Source organism: Suricata suricatta, chromosome 8, assembly GCF_006229205.1.
Source record: "Suricata suricatta isolate VVHF042 chromosome 8, meerkat_22Aug2017_6uvM2_HiC, whole genome shotgun sequence".
NCBI classification, from domain to species: domain Eukaryota; kingdom Metazoa; phylum Chordata; class Mammalia; order Carnivora; family Herpestidae; genus Suricata; species Suricata suricatta.
Genome location: NC_043707.1, coordinates 127005351 through 127006347, shown reverse-complemented (window position 1 = coordinate 127006347; position 997 = coordinate 127005351).

Below are 997 nucleotides of genomic sequence, written 5' to 3'. Positions count from 1 at the left end.
CGGCACCGCCCCCGCGCGCGCCCGCGCCCCCAGCCCACGGGAGCTGAGGCAGTGCGCGCGACGTGCCTCCCTGACCGGGCGCGCGAGAACGCGAGAGGGCGCTCCGGGACGTGAGGACGCCCGGGAGGGGGCTGAGTGTCCGCCCACGCTTCCGCCGGGCACTGCCTGGTGGTGCCTGTTAGCTTGGGTTCGGTTTCGTTTTCCTCAGAAGAGCACTCTCTCCACTGTCTGGCCTTTCACTACTCTCTAGTTCGGTCCCTGGTCTTAACCGGGTCTCCTTGGCGATCCATCTACCTTTAGAGGGGTTGGCATCTCCCGCTCTCACTTTAGCCACAGCGCAAGAACAAACTACCCTTCTCTGAAGATAGCGAGAACTGAACTACCGGATAACGGAAAATCCGGCACCTATTATAAGTATGCAGACATTACAGGGCAAGGTAGTGACTCCGGAAAAGAAGTGGAAAAGTTGTTTTTCTAATCTGCGGATCCGTCTTCATTGGCCTCCTAATCTACATAGGAAAGAAGAGTTCTCCAAAAATCAGCCCTGGGATTAGAAAAGCGGGAATTCTTTTTGAATTGTCATGTTGCTTTTGTATCAGCGTAGTTAGGCAAGGTACATACTGTTGAAAAATATAAGTTTTCAAAGTAGGCATATTTAAAGTCGGTGTTTTGGGGGGGGGGGGATAGAGGTGGTGTGGGTAACGAATACAGGGAAATCATAAACACTAGAATTACCCCGAGGCTCACAGCAATGCGACCAATACTCAAATGCTAATCATTCTCAAGATTTATTATGAAACCATTTAAGTACTTGCTAGCCCAGTGCTCAGGCTGTGTAATTAGTATTTTAACTGTCTCACCAGCTTCCCAGTGGTAGCCATCCACTCACTCCATCCGTTGCAAAATGAGCTGTATCAAATTGAACAGCCACACCACAAACTCTTTACTAACGGTATTGCCAACGCTCTGTTGTTGTATTCAACCTGTTCGCAAGGGG